General features: G+C 36.7%; 2 pseudogenes; both read right to left on the reverse strand.

Annotated features, from left to right (window-relative positions):
- Positions 1–1,981: 1,981 nt before the first annotated feature.
- On the reverse strand, positions 1,982–6,615 carry LOC128573443 (CAP-Gly domain-containing linker protein 1-like; annotated as a pseudogene).
- A 668-nt stretch (positions 6,616–7,283) lies between these two features.
- On the reverse strand, positions 7,284–9,372 carry LOC128574062 (succinyl-CoA:3-ketoacid coenzyme A transferase 1, mitochondrial-like; annotated as a pseudogene).
- Positions 9,373–16,416: the final 7,044 nt, after the last annotated feature.

Below are 16,416 nucleotides of genomic sequence, written 5' to 3' on the forward strand. Positions count from 1 at the left end.
AAACCAGGAAATGGCCCAACAAAGAAAGATAAATATAGAATAATACCATTAATAAATATTGATGCAAAAATATTCAATAAGATCCTATAAAAAAGAATTCAACAACATATTAAAAAAGTTATACACTATGTTCAAGTTGGTTTTATTCTAGGGTTACCAGTTTAGCTCAACATATATAAACCTATAATTATAATATGCCATATAAATAAAATCAAAAACCATATAATTCTATCCATTGATACAGAAAAGGATTTTGATAATATCCTTTCATGATTAGCATACTTAAGAAATAGGCTTAGAGGGGCTATATCTTACACTGATAGAGGACATCTACAGCAAATGCAAAGCCAATAGTATATTGAATGGAGTAAAATTGAAAACATTTCCACTCATATCTGGAACTAGACAAGGATGCCCACTGTCACCACTGTTATTCAACACAGTACTAGAAGTCCTAGACTTCTCAATCAGGCAAGAGAAGGGGATCAAGGTTATTCAAATAAGGACAGAAGAGGTCAAAATCTCACTTTTTTAGATAATCTTATACCTGGAATACCCCAGGGACTCAAATATGAAGCACTTAGAAGTGATCAAGGGATATAGCAGTGTCTCGGGATACAAAATCAATACATGTGAATTAGTAGCTTTTATATATACCTACAATAGTCAAGCCAAAAATATGGTCAAGGACTCTATTCCTTTTACAGTAGTGCCAAAGAAGATGAAATACTTGGAAATATATCTAGCAAAAGATGTGAAACATATCTGTAAAGAGAACTATGAAACCTTGAGAAAAGAACTAGCCGAAGATGTTAACAAATGGAAGAACGTACCATGCCCATGGCTGGGAAGAATCAACATTGTTAAAATTTCCGTAATACCCAAAGAAATCTATAGATTCAATGCAATACCCATCAAAGCACCAATGTCAGACCTTTAAGATCTTGAAAAAATAGTACGTCAATTCATATGGAACCAGAAAAACCGTATTAGTAAATAAAATTCTTAGAATTAAAAAGAAATCTGGAGGCATCACGTTGCCAAATTTTAGGTTATCCTCCAAGTCTATCGTGATTAAAACAGCGTGGTACTGGCAGAAAAACAGAGATGTAGATATATGGACTAGCATAGAGTATCTATAAAGGAACCCAGACACATTGTCATTTTTCCTTTGATAAGTGACAGATGGTGGAGGATATTCAGTTCTTTCCCACTTTAAAACAACCACAGCTCAACCTCAGAGAGACCCCAGGTGGACAGCCCATGTCTAGAGTTCTCAACAGATTGACCTGGACAGTACAATCACTGCCTGGTAGGGAGAGATAAAAGGGTCTCTTAATTCCTAGATAGTAGAAATCCACAGACATTTACAGCCAACATACACAAGAGGATGGAGACTGCCCCCTCCTGTGTATGACCAATTCTGAAAAGATCACTAGCCACAGTTAGGACTAAGGCATCAGCACCTCCAGCCTTGTAAGTCTGAACTGGAAATCAGTTCATTTACCCTTCAAAGTCCAAACATGGTGTCAGTGCCCAGCCCTTTAAAGTCCAAACCAGGCATCAATGACTGCACCCTTTGAGAGTCCACACTCCCACAGGCAAAAGTCCCAACCAGGAGTCAGTGGCTTCACCCTTGAATGTCCAAATCACGGTCAGCACCCCCACCCATTAAACTCCCAATCTGAAGGTTTTTACTTTGATAATATCCAAGTAATGTATTTTTGGTGTTGCTTCAATTGCCTGGAGGGGTCCCCTCATAAAGGATACTGCCAGGTGAATTTCTTCAAGGGTTTGCCCTGCACTCTCTCAAAGTATCTTTATAGTGTGATGTCTTACGTTTAAATCTTTTACCTAGATTTGTTGATGGCATCAAAAATTAACATATGAGTTCTCCTGAAGTCTGTACACACAATGCTGGTGTTAAATTGCTTAAACACTAACACGCCTGAAAAAGCCAAGTTCTTGACTTGAGGCTTCATCAGAAGGTCTTGTGGTCATTGCAGTTGGCTGCCCAGTGGCCAAACATCTCTCAGATGTCACAGTACGGGCGTTCCTCACTCTGACTGCCATGGTGTGTAGAGTGGGGAGGGTCATCAGACATCTGTGTCTGAGTAGGACAATCCTCTGTGTCATGCAGCTCAAAGCAGTCACAAATGTCACAGAAGAGGCAAGACTTCTTCTTAGACTGTTTCTCCTGGTCATCACTGTCATAATTGTTGAGCTCATCCCCATTCCCATTGAGGGCTGCTTCTGACATCATCTCTACCTTCATCTTGAGATCTTGATTCTTCCTTTGAAGGTCCACTATTACTGAATTTAGGAAATCAATCTGACTCTCCTGGGCTCTTTCATCCTCTTCTGCCTGAGTATCAGTATTACCTGAGGAGCTGTTGAGCTGCCTCTTGTTTTCTTTGAGTTGAAGCTCCAAGTTCTTTACCTTGAGCTCAAGCTTCACCTTATCGGGCTCTAGAGACTGAACAACTGAATGCAAGGACTTGGCAGAGGCGTTTTCTCTCCTGAGCACTGTGACCTCATTTCTCAATTTTTCCAGCTCTGCATCCTTTTCTGTGAGTAAGGCACTAGTTATACTGATGGATTTTTGCAAGGAGGCTTTTTCTTCATCTGCATCTTTTATGTACTTGGATTCTCTTTTTTTCATTTCTAACAACTGATTATTCAGCACAGATCTTTCCTCTTCCAGCTTTCGATGACTTGTGACTTCGTCTCTGCTTCTCCCCAGCTCCTCGGCAAGTTTAATGTTCTCTTCTTGCAATGCTGACTTCTGTGTACAGACTTCAGGAGAACTCGTATGTTATTTTTTGCTGCCATCAACAAATCTAAGAAAATATTCTGTTCTTCACAAATCACACTTTAGTCTCCCCTTATATGTTAGATTGATAAATTAAATAATTAGTAGGTGAGTTTTCACCTCTTATTTTGTTTTCTTAAGTTTGAAGACATTGCACCAGATGCCATTACATTCTTTGTCCCTCATAAAAAAAATCCCTACCCATACAATACCTTATTAAAGTAACTAAATTATGCCATTACTTTTCGTATTTGCACTAAAATGTTTCCAGGCTGCATTTGTATATTTCGGTTTTTGGTTAAGCTTTGACACTGGAATGAGTTGAAAAAATGTGCCATTTTGCATTTTAATCTACTCATTTAAAAGTATTTTATTCAAAGAAATATCTGAGCTTTTTTGCACTACCTGTTATCAGTAGTGCCTTTATTTCAGGCTTTATAATACTTAGGTGTGATTATAAAATCATGAAACAGGTAAAGGGAGGGGGAAGCCCCCAACTGCTGTGGGGACATTTTATAATCTATATGCTGCATCCGCTTTCTATACTGTGTTTTGTTTATTGGTTTTGCATAATTTTAGCTTATAGATATATGTATATATTTTTTTAAAAGCTATATTTTGGGAAAAACCATATACAATCTGTCTTTCTTTTCAGGTATTTACCTTTATGAAAATGAAAACACTTAAAAAGATCATCTGAACATAAAAGACTAGTCCAAAAAATAGCATCATAAGGCTTTGCAATTATTTTTTCCTTTTGTTTTCATTTTGTTTCTTTACCAAATTCTAATAACTGGAAGAAGTTTCTCCAAAACATTTTTCCTTCTCTAGCAGATATCCCCAGCAATAAATTAATTTAATAATAAGCCAGTATAAAAAACCTAAATTAACCAGTTAATCTATAATCTTCCTTTACAAGTTTAACTGTTTTTAGATGAATGTATGATGAGAAATTCAATGTTAATAATTTTGGATTTTCTTATCACAAAAAATAAAATAAAGGACCTCAACCAACAGAACAGTCTGTCAGCCAGTTTGAATCTATTTATCTTCATTTGAATGTCTTTTAGAATATGTAAAAAGTAATAAAATGCATCTTCCATGCTACATGTATAGTAAGAACTTCTATAATTGTATATATGCTTTTGATGTATTTTCCCCTGAAGATTATCAACTGTGTTTGAGAAGTGAATATTAAGTTAATCTGTTAACAATTGAAATTTGGGGTTATAAACATAATAGGAGTTGTTTCACAAACAGAAAACATGCAAAACAGTATTGAAATTTGAGAAAAGAAGTGTTCTGTATCTACTTTAATAAACGGTTATGGTAAAAAAAAAATCTTTTACCTAGTAAGATTCAATTTTTGTTAATGGTGAAAGGTGTGGATCCAGTTTCAGTCTTCTACATGTTGCCAGCCAATTACCAGCACCATTTGTTAAATAGGGAATCTTTGCCCCAATTTAAATTTTTGATAAGCTTATCAAAGATCAAATAACAATAGTATCTGGGTTCATTTCTTGGTTCTCTTTTCTGTTCTATATAGCTACCTCTCCATTTTTGTGCCAGTACTATGCTGTTTTGATCACTATAGATTTATAGTATAGTCTGAAATATGATAGCATGATTCCTCCTGATTTGTTTTTATTTCTGAATAGTGTCTTGGCTATTAGATTTTTTTTCTGATTCCATATAAAATTAGGTACTATTTTTCCAGATCTTTAACGTATGAAAGTGGTGCTTTAACAGGGATTGCATTAAATTTGTATATTGCTTTGGATAAAATGTACATTTTAACAAAGTTGATTCTTCCAAGCCATGAGCATGGGGTATGTTTTTCCATTTGTTAACGTCTTCAGTTAGTTCTTTTCTCAGAGTTTCATAGTTCTCTTTATAGAGATCTTTCACATCCTTTGTTATGAATTCCCGAATATTTCATCTTTGGCACTACTGTAAAAGGAATAGAGTCCTTGACTGTTTTTTTCAGCTTGACTATTACTGGTATATATAAAAGCTACTGATTTGTGAGCATGGTTTTTGTATCCTGAGACACTGTTATATTCCTTGATCACTTCTAAGAGTTTTGCAGTTGAGTCCCTGGGGTTTTCCAGGTATAAAATCATATTATCTGTGAAGAGTGAAAGTTTGATCTCTGAGCTTCTGCACAGCTATGAACACAGCAAGTAAAGCAAGCAGACAGCCCTCAGAATGAGAGAAGATATTTGCAGGTTATTTTTCTGACAAAGGCTTAATAACCAGAATCCACAAAGAACTTAAAATTATTAAGAAGAAAAGAACAAGTGATCCCATTTCATTGTGGGCAAGAGAATTGAACAGAAGCTTCTCTGAAGAAGACAAGCATGTGACCTACAGACACATGAAAATCTGCTCATCATCTTTAATCATCAGAGAAATGAAAATCAAAACCCCTTTGAGATATCATCTAACTCCAGTAAGAGTAGCCCACATCGCAAAATCAACAAACTACACGTTAGTGTGGATGTGGAAAGAAGGGAACACTTCTGCATTGCTGGTGGGAATGGAGCTAATATGTTACTTTTGGAAAGAAGTTTGGAGAACACTTAAGGAACTAAAAGTAGACCTGCCGTTCCATCCTGCAGTTCCTCTACTAGGTATATATCCAAAAGACTAAAAGTAATTTTACAACAAAGATATTTGCATCAGATTGTTTATTGTGGCTCAATTCATAATTGGCAACTAATGGAAGAAGCTCAAGTGCCTTTGAATGGATTAATAAATTGTGGTATCTGTATATCCTGGAATATTATGCAGCCTTTAAAAAGATTTAGACTTTACCCCTTTTATGTTTACATGGATGGAGCTGGAACATATTCTTCTTAGTAAAGTATCTCAAGAATGTAAAAAAAAGTATCCAATGTACTCAGTACTATTATGAAACCAATTTATAATCACGCACATTTTCATATGAAAGACAAAACAGAAATATAGCCCAGGATGAAGGAGGGGAAGGGAAAGGGTGGTTGGAGGGTGGGAGGGTAAAACAGTGAGACCTCGTCTATCATGCATATTGCAAGGGTACATATCAAATCCATTAAGTGTAGAGTATAAATGTCTTACCACAATAATTAAGTGAAGTGAAGGCTTTGTTAACAAGTTTTATGTAAGGATTCTAAATTGTATATAAAGCAGCACATTATATCCCATTAATGCATTAATGTATACAGTTATGATTTAATAAAAATAAAGAAGGGGAAAATTTAAAATAAATAAAGTCCCAATTAGGTAGTAATGGCTCTGTCTTAACAGGGGTCAGTACCTCTGCACCAGAATCAGTGGCTCCACCCTTAAAGTCTGAAAAGAGGGTAGTGCTACTGCCCTCAGTGCAATGTCGCATGCATTTCTTTCTCCCAAATGTCCCTCTCTTCCCATTCCTCTCTGCCTCTACTGAAGTCACTGTTTCCCAGCTTCTATCCGTATAATGAATGCGCAGACCACCAAGGGAATGGCCACACACTCTGAGCTCTGCAGGAGGTAGACCTTCAGACTGCCAGACAAGGGGGAAAGCTTGGAATGAAAGTTCAGAATTGCAGGGAGAGTATTTATTTTCATGCTGAGCAGGATAATGCCTAGGCTTATGGGGGGGCCACTCTGGAGGAGGAAGAGGCCCAGTATTTAGCAGCTCTCACTCTCATTTAGGGGGTAAAATGAGAGGTCTTTTGTCCCCTTCTCACTTGCAGAGAAAACAATGCAGCATGCCTCCTGCTTTGGGGAGGAGACTCTTTTTCTCCTGGCAACAGACTTTCTACCTGGAATTTGTTCATTAGCACCTCTTTCTTGGAATCACAGGTTTACACAGCTGGTATCATGTGTGCTTGTCTATTTTTTTTCTTATCTCAGCTCCCCTCTTTCAGTTTCAGAGGCCAAATCTGTCCAGAATCTCCCCTTCTGGTCAGGAGCCTCTGGGGAAACTTGCCTCTAGTGGGCCATCTTCCTGCCCACCTCCGTCGAGTACTTTTAAGAGAATAAATTCTAAATGGCTGCATAAAGCCTGAAATATTAGAAGAAAACTAATCAGGTACTGCTCGTTAGTATACAGTAAACCTTTCTAGTTTTCTAGCCTTCTTCCTCTGGGCTGCCTGGAGCAGTTGAAACCTTAAATACAAAGGGTTTAAAATGAAAAACATCCAGCCTGGGACAGGTGTCCACATTTCAGTTTGTGATCTGTTTCACTGCAGGAGTTTTGCTGAAAGTGAAAAAGTCATACCTGGTGCTCTTCTGTGTGTCTTCCCGTCAGGCCTTCCTAGAGCCCAGAGTTAGCCCTTTCTTCTTGTCCTCATGGAAAACAGCTTGTGTGTGAATCCAGATTTAAGCCTTAAAATAATTATGGTCTTCAGTTGATTGATGCTTTCCTCCAGGAACAAGACATCACTGGGACCAATGAATTGCATTCTTGGATTGTTTGATGGATTCACAGATAACCTGGGTGATATTACTTTTCAGTAATAATGCAGTTGACACACTGCTTTCCAGTCAGTGGTAAGGTACATATCTTCATGTTTTTATGTACATTTTCTTTTTCTGAATGCTCTTTGGTGACCACCACTTTGGTTTTGGCACTGGATGCTAAATCCACAGCACCACCATTCCTTTTATCATCTTCCCAGAAATTGTCCAGTTAGCCAGGTCACTTTATCTGGAAACCTGCATTGTTCCTATCATTGTTAGATTGACATGCCCCCCTCTAATCATTGCAAATGATTCATGGCTGGAGAAAAAAGGCATGTTAATATGCTGTTTAGGATATTGCATCCTCATTGATAAGTGACATATGTTTGTAATTTCCCCCTTACAATAATATATTTTCTCCAATTTTATGTATTTATTTTTTTTTGTAGAGACAGAGCCTCACCTTATCACCCTCGGTAGAGTGCCGTGGCGTCACACAGCTCACAGCAACCTCCAAATCCTTGGGCTTAGGCGATTCTCTTGACTCAGCCTCCCAAGTAGGTGGGACTACAGGCGCCCGCCACAACGCCCGGCTATTTTTTTGTTGCAGTTTGGCCGGGGCCGGGTTTGAACCCGCCACCCTCGGCATATGGGGCCGGCGCCCTACACGCTGAGCCACAGGCGCCGCCCTATTTTCTCCAATTTTAATATCAGGTGTACACAGATCAAGTAGAATGATCTTGAAGTATTTTTTCTTTTTCTATCATTTATAAGATTTGGCATGATCTGTTTTTCGAAATTATCTTTTACTTTTATTTATAAATATCAGTTGTCTATTTTTTGAGACTTAAAATAAATAATAAGTTAACTAATGATTTCATCCTGAATCTGAGTCAAAGCATTCTATTATAGACATACTCTTATCCGACAATGTGAATGTTACTTTCTTTGCATTATTATCATTATTGCTTAATATTTTGATGTAGCAATTGTCTGATTTCTTTTCTGAATGTATTTATGTTCATTCATTCTTTACGAGGTTTTTGTTTCTAGTCCTTATCTTAAACATTGTTATTGTTATTAAATTTTAAGCCTTTTTAATTTTGTGAAGGCAAAAAAATGGAAACCTAATAAACACATGTATATTATGTAAAAATAAACAAATAAAAAAAGAATAACAGCTGTTTCCCTGCCTGCATTGATTAGATCTTCATTGGCTTCGTGTTGTATTGGATATGGACCATGCCATCCTCAAACTCAAGAGCTGCCCACTCAATGATACGTTCCCTTATATCATCTCCAGGTTTCCCAAATTTGGCTTTTCCATTTACATCTTTGTGAATTGATAAACACTCAATTATTTTCTCATTGTTTTTTCCCTTTATAAGGTGAGATACCTAAATCTGAGGAATATGAATGTCTTCTGGAGCAAATGTGCCAATATCCACAATTTCTCCAACCTCTACCACTGTTATTGCTGCAGCTTTGCTCATTGGAAAATTGAAATTCCTCCTGATTTTCCTGAAAATTACATTTCCTGCTCATTCTGCCTTCCAGGCTTTCACCAAAGCTAAAGCCCCTGTAATTGCTTCCTCCACAGTAAAGCACTGACCACTGAACTCCCTCACCTCTCTTGACCTGCTGGCAGTGATGATGCTGAAATCTTTTTTGTATTTGATTGGAATCCTCCTTCTTATACCAGGATCCCATACTTTGTGCTGGTGTTAAATACAGAAACCCCAGCCCCACCTGCAGGAATCTTCCCTGCAAGTGCACGCTGAGGTGTCAGCTCTACTTCTAATTCACCAGATAAGTACTGTCATTCCAATTCTGCGTTTTCTCCCCACTGGAGTAGACCATACATTTTATCTGCTTGTATCGAAGTCCAAAGTTGTCAACCTTTGCATGGTTGCTAACTGCAGCTAGTCCTTTTACTCCAGTAAGGTTCTCTGGAATTCCACACAGACCAAAACCACCAATCAGAACTGTTGCACCATTGGGTTTGTGTTTTACAGCTTCCACTGGAGTACTGGTAGAAAAATTGCAAACATGTCCCTGGGACCAGGCACCCCAGAGGCATGGGAAGAGGCACAGAACCACAGCCCACAGGAGAGTAGTTTTAAGGCAGCCATCTGTGAGCTGGAGCACGTCTGAGTATGTCAGTGTGCCTGGCCCAGGTTGCCGCCAAGTCACTGGGAAGGAACCGCCTACCAGGTGCTTGAATGTGCATCCAGTAACATCCTTGAGGCTGCCTGTACAAAGGGCCAGCCACACACTGCCTGCTGCTGGTTTATAAATAAGTGAGGCTGGGAGGGGTCCTCACTGGGGAGTGGAGGCTCTTGTCACAGTGTGGGCTGGTTGCAAAGGTTCATGGCCTCATAGTGGCCGGTTACTCTCCTGGATCTTGATGTGTTTGAGGCAGCTGTGCTGAAGTGCCCTTGGCCCTGCAGCCCCTAGGCCAGCCTTTCAGCTTTGATGGGGTGCAAATGGCCATCTTCCACTAGGTCAGCAATGATCCTTGGCCTGGGGTTCAGTGTCCTCCAGGGATGGGGTGGCGGTGTCCTGAGGGGCTTGCTACTTTTCCAAGCCATTGTGCTGTGAATGTGTGAGCTGAGGAGGGAGCATGCTTTTCTTCCCATGCCAGTGCAGCATTTTCAATTCTCAAGTTGACCTAATTTTTATAGACTGGACATGTACCACATGGACATACTGGTACAGTAGGCCAAGTGTCTTATGCTGACCATCTCTATATGCTGCCCAGTTTGCTATAGTCCCTTGGCTGGTCAACTTACAAAGGTTCTATAGTAGTTAAAGTGAACACACTGCCTGAAGGAATTTACATGTTCAAAGCAATCCCTATAAAAATATCAATGTCCTTGTTCATGGAATTAGAAAAAGCAATTCTTAAGTTCATAAGGAACCAAAAAAGACAGAAAAGACAAAGCAATCTTCAACAAAAAGAAAAAAATTTGGAGGCATCACATTGCCTGACTTCAAAATATACTAGAAGGATATAGTGGCCAAAACACTATGGGACAGTGCATATAAAAATAGTCATGTAGATCAATGAAACATCATGGTGAACGCAGAAATTAAGCCACATACAGCTAACTGATCTTTGACAAAATTGACAAGAAGAAACACTAAGGAATATTTGACACTCTTTCAACACATGGTGTAGGAAAATTGAATTCTCATATGGAAAAGAATGAAGTTAGACCTATGTCCCCACCATATACAAAAATAAATGAATTAAACACTTGAATGGGAGACATGAAATTAAAAAAATGGGAGAATAAAACCTGGGAAAACTTTTCTGGATGTTAGTCTAGGCAAATAATTCATGATTAAGACCTCAAAAGCACAGGCAATAAACAAAAATTTTAAAGTGAGACTTAATGAAACGATGAAGCTGCACAGCCAAAGAAATGATCAACCTAATTAACAGAAAACCTACAGAATAGAAGAAAACATTTGCAAACTATACATCTGACAGTGAACAAATATCCAGAATATACAAGGAACTCGAACAACTTGACAACAACAGAAAACTGTTACCCCCATTTAAACCCAGCCCTGGCCAAAAACTGCAAAAAAAATTAAAAAATAATAATAATAAATAAAAAAAGACAAAAGATTAACATGCCAGGGAAAATTTAGAGTAAAAAGAACTCTTATACACCATTGGTGGGAATGAAAATTATTGTAACCTTTATGGAAAACAGTATGGAGATTTCACAAGGAACCAAATTAGAACTACTGTATGATATAGCAATCCCACTTTGGGGTTCCTTTGTCTTTTTATTAGATCATAACTGTGTACATTACTGCATGTATGGGGTACAATGTGCTGATTTTATATATCGTTTGGAATATTTACATCAAACTGGTTAACATAGAGTTCACCTCACTTATTTAATTTTTGTGATTAGACATTTATACTTTACTATTATTGGGCATGTACCCTTGCAATATGCACAGTATGTGAGGTCCCACCAATTACCTCCTGCCACCTATCCACCCCACCCCCTACCCTCGCCCTCCTCTTCTCTCCTTCTTTCTGGACCACAATTGTGTTTTATCTTTTGTATGAAAGTGTGGGTGATTATATATTGATTTCATTATAGTATTGAGTACATTGTTTTTTTTTGTTTGTTTGTTTGTTTGTTTTTGGTCCATTCTTGAGATATTTTACTGAGAAGAATATGATCCAGATCCATCCCTGTAAACATAAACCTGGTAAAGCCTCCATCTTTTTAATGGCTGCATAATATTTCCTGGCATACATATACCATAATCCACTTTTGGGTGTCTTCCCAAAGAAAAAGAAACCAATACATTAAAAGGACACCTGCACTAATATGTTTATCACAACATATTGCCATTATAGTAGCAAAAATATGGAATCAACTAGAGTGTGCATCAATGGCAGATTGGATAAAGAATATGTGGGGTATATAAACAATGGAATACTATTGAGATGTAAAAAAAAAAAAAATGAAATCATGTCTTTTTCAGCCATATAGATGAAATGCAGGCCATTACCTTAAGTGAAACAACTCAGACACAGAAAGACAAATCCTGTATGTTCTCACTTGTTAAGTGAGAGCTGAATAATACATGTACACAGGAGCAGAGTGTGGAACAATGGATTTTGGAAGGGGGAGGAAGGTGGAGGATAGGAGGTTGCTTAGTGGGTACAATGTGCATTGCTTCAGTGACATGTATATGGAAAGCCCTGACTTCACCACAATGCATTATATCTATGTAACACAATTGTACTTATACCCCATGAATACATACAAATAACAATAAGTGGGAAAGAGTTAAAAATACAGTAAAATTGGGGCGGCGCCTGTGGCTCAAGGAGTAGGGCCCTGGTCCCATATGCCAGAGGTGGCGGGTTCAAACCCAGCCCTGGCCAAAAACCACACGCACACACACACAAAATAAAAATAAAAAAAATAAAATTAAAAAAAAAAAACAGTAAAATTGAAAAAGAAGACATACTGACTTCTTCAGTTCTATACTCACCATAGGTGAGATAGGCCTAAAGCCGTCAGAATCAGTATCCTGAGCAAAATGTCAATTCTAGTATAAATCCAAGAAAAAAAGCCTCAATAGAAGATAAAGAGCTTTATGCAGATCTTTGTATGTTGATTAGTGAGTGCTCTCCTTCTTGCATTTGAAATTAGTATGTTTCCGACAGTGTTTGCCAAGTCCCTTTAGCCAGATGTTATAAATTACCTATATGGCTGCTCCCCTTGTGCTTCCCATTGTGCACACCTCCCTGAAGTGGGGTTTCCTTGTCCTTATTCCCTCAGGCAGGCAATATTCCAGACTTAGGTGCAATAAAATCCTAACCTGAAAGAAGGTCTAACGGGGTTTAAATTTGTCGAGTCTCAAAAATGAGTGTTGTCAGTTGGAAAAAAAAATAGATGAAATAACCATGCGGTTAAACTATGAGTCCCTTACCTGAGAGCATATATATAGACAGAAAATGTGACTACAAGTCAAAAAATATTCAGGTTTGCAATAGATAAGTCTAGAACTCCAAGCAGTAAGAATAAAATTCTGATCCTCAGATGTTTTCCTCTACTCCAAATCATAATTATAATTCATATTACTATGATGATTTATGTACATACATAATTTCAAATTAGTTATTTGTATAACATGTTTTTCTAGTACATGTACTAGCATGGCCATATTTGTATATTTTTAAAAAATCTTGAGTTATTTCTATTTCCATTTCCTAGATGTTTTGCGGCTTTAGAATCATGCTTCCACTTTTCTTGCACCCTTCAATGAACCTCAAAGTCACTATGTGGGGTACCAAAAAAGATAAAGATATTATTACTGAACTCAAAGATTTTACTGCCCTGAACACATACACCAATGGTTTCACTGATTGTGAATTAAGACTTTCTGAAGACTCCCAATTATTAAAAATAAAACTTCATACCTTGTATTTTTGGCCAGGGCCAGGTTTGAACCCACCACCTCTCGCATACATGGGGGTCGCACCCTACTCCTTTGAGCCACAGGCACTGCCCTCATGCCTTATGTCTTTTATCAGATTCCCAATGGTTGGAATTTATTTCCTTCCAACCTCAAATACATGATCTTTTAGTATGATTCCAATTTGCTGGTCATTGTGTACATTCATCTCTCTCATACGAGACCATATGAGTATGTGTATAGACATGGTCTTAATTTCTTTTCACATTACAAACAAAGTAATGGCAGCATACACATCTGCCTTTCAAAATTTCTGAGTAGATGATGATGGAGGTTGACATATTTGGACATTAGCTCTTTTTTTGTTTCCAGATACGAGGCAAAAATAAAAATGGATGGCTTTCAAAATGATTTTTGAGCTAGTAACTTGATAATTTAACATGTATTTAACTTAAGTATATCACACACAAGTGTGCATAATTTATAAATATAAAACAGTGAATTTTTAAAAGAAAACATTCAGAAAACCCTTTACTATTGTCTCATATGTCTGCATGTGGTCATTATCCCCTTTCTAAACTTTAAACATTTTACATTACTTCTATTGCCATAAATTATCTTTGCCTATTTTGAAACTTTACATAAGTTGAGTTACAGGAAGTACTCTTTTATATAAGGCCACTTATAATCAACATTCACATTTGTAGAGGTTTTTTTTTTGTATGTTACATGTAGAAATGGTATATTGATATTTTTACTGTAAAATGGTATTAAAATTTGTTTCTATGATTATACCATGATTTCATTTATCTTTGGCTTTCTCAGTAAGCAGGCTGAGAAATAAAGGCTTCAAATATACATATATACATATACATAATATTTCTTTTACTTTTTAAAGAAAAAACTAAGAATTTTCTATGCAGATCTCAGTTTTCAATGCCTTTATTAAAAGGAATCCACAGACTAAATAAAGAACTTTGATAGCTAACATTTTAAACATTAATAAAGGTTTATTTCTAGTTCTGAAAGAGCAAAATTATTGAGTGAAGTCATCAAATACAGAAGTGAATGTCAATGTAACAATAATTGAATGGAAGTAAATTAAAAATAAAAGGCATTATAAAATTTAAAGACACAACAGAAAAAACAAGCTCCTTTCACTTAATTCCATTTCTACCAAAACAAGAAAAAAAGACAACACATCTCAACCAAAGGTGTTGAATTCCAAATGTAGTATTTTCTCTTAATATAAAATGATAATTTGAAGAATTATCCTACACTTCATTCTGCCTCTTGTCTTGGCAACATTTCAGGGTGGAAGAGAAAGACTTCAGTTCTTACAAGGCCAGGCCTGTGCTTGATTCGTCTCTATAACTCCATTATCTACCACAGCGTCTTTGCCAGAGTGTTCAATAAATGCTCTCAGTGAAGAAAAAAAGTGTGTATGTGTGTGGATATATACACACACACACACATATATATGCTTACATATTTTTTCCTTATACATGCACATACATACTAGGGAAAACTGATATAAGTATTTAAGCGTCTACTGTCAGCAATGGATACAAGACAATCTGCTTTTTATATTACTATAAAATTCTACTAATTCAGTATTAATCTGAATTTTAGTTATAATTAATGATAATTTGATATTTCGTTCCATGTGGATCTCATTATAATTTAATAATTTTAGATTTTAAAATGAATGAGAATGCTTTAAGCACCTGTTTTTCTTATTATAGCTACTACCTGATCAGATCTAAAATTATTCTGGCTAGAATACAGTATATATAAACAAACACGTATTTGAGTGAGCCCTACAAACACTCACAGGTAGTTTAAAATTATTAATGGAACAGGCCCATTTAGGATTGGTGGACATAGATAAATTCTAGGACCGTAATATTTATATTTTGAAGGGAAGAGAATTAGTACTATGTACCAGGCATTCAACACACAAAAATAGAATTGTGTTAGCCTTCGTGTCTCATGTTCCATAATCACTTTACTTATTTACTCTTCTAGACCTATCTAGAAAGCTCAATGTTTTCATGTTTAACTGCCCCTTGAAACCAGCAAAAGCAAAAAGAAAACTTTAAGACCACCAGAAAATCTAAAATACAGTAAATAAGTACTATAGTAATACTCTTCTAATAACATGAGGACTACTAAGATAATTTTCAGATTTAAATGAGAAATTTCATTCTAAAATGAGGATAGAAAGGGAGAATACAAAACGCAATTATTAAAAAAACATGAACCTTGATTCAGATATAATTGTTCTTTCAACAAGATCTGGACACTTTAATTTAAAATTAACTAATAAATCTCAAATCTGTATTGTTTTTAAGATTATTTTGTTTAAAAATAACACATTGCAGACTTGGTTCCTCCCCCTCTGCTGGAAGCTCCAGTGCTTTGTATTCCTTCATTTTTTTTTTATTAGTATTAGATTATAGCTGTGTACAGTAATACAATCATGGGGCACCATACACTGGTTTTATAAACAGTTTGACTCATTTTCATCACACTGGTTAACATAGATGTTGGTGTGGATGTGGAGAAAAGGGAACACTTCTACACTGCTGGTAGGAATGCAAATTAATACATTCCTTTTGGAAAGATGTTTGGAGAACACTTAGAGATCTAAAAATAGATCTGCCATTCAATCCTATAATTCATCTACTAGGTATATATCCAGAAGACCAAAAATCACATCATAACAAAGATATTTGTACCAGAATGTTTACTGCAGCCCAATTCACAATTGTTAAGTCATGGAAAAAGCCCAAGTTCCCATCGATCTACGAATGGATCAATAAATTGTGGTATATGTACACCATGGAATATTATGCAGCTTTAAAGAAAGATGGAGACTTTACCTCTTTCATGTTTACATGGATGGAGCTGGAACATATACTTCTTAGTAAAGCATCTCAAGAATGGAAGAAAAGGTATCCAATGTACTCTGTATTCCTTTCTATCTAATAAATCCTATCTTAAAACTGAAAAAAGAAATAACACATTTTAGAATTAAAATTCCCATTGTGCTAAAAGGGAGATTGGGAAGGCCCTGAGAGGCCAACTAAGGTCTGTACAACTGGATAGAAGAAGAAATTGGGTTGACTCACCAAGCTCTGTCTCCTTAAGCTGGACCCTGGCTTTGCACAGGCCTGTCCCAGGCACTGTGGGGGAGCTACGCCTCATCATAG

Source organism: Nycticebus coucang, chromosome 21, assembly GCF_027406575.1.
Source record: "Nycticebus coucang isolate mNycCou1 chromosome 21, mNycCou1.pri, whole genome shotgun sequence".
Taxonomy (NCBI): Eukaryota; Metazoa; Chordata; class Mammalia; order Primates; family Lorisidae; genus Nycticebus; species Nycticebus coucang.